The following is a 417-nucleotide window of genomic DNA, read 5'->3' as shown; positions in this document are numbered from 1 at the left end:
GGTCTTTGGGAATGTTCATTTAGAAGCAATGCCGGTCTTTGGGATTGTTCATTTCGTACACATTTTTGTGTTGTACTTAGGTTTTTCATTAATGTGGCAGGGTGGTTTCTCAAAAGTGATGTAACTTGAAGAAAATATGACCTTCTGATTTTAATGGTTTCAGTTAAAAGAGATGACACTAAAGTTAGCCCATGGTACTTTATGCTATTTATGGGCCATATACGGACGCCTGATTTTTATTGAAGCCCGGCAGACCGAGACCAACCTGTGGAGTGGTTTCAGAACATTAAAAGTGGTGGCGTATTTCTTCCAGTTACACTGGTAAAAAGTATTGATGAAGCATAGCAATATCACTGCCAGTGTGTAGTATATTCTGTTGTGATATTTGGGTTGTGTAAGCCATTTCTCCCCCCCCCC

Source organism: Aplysia californica, unplaced genomic scaffold (assembly GCF_000002075.1).
Source record: "Aplysia californica isolate F4 #8 unplaced genomic scaffold, AplCal3.0 scaffold01529, whole genome shotgun sequence".
Lineage (NCBI taxonomy): Eukaryota > Metazoa > Mollusca > Gastropoda > Aplysiida > Aplysiidae > Aplysia > Aplysia californica.
This window is presented reverse-complemented; position numbering follows the sequence as displayed.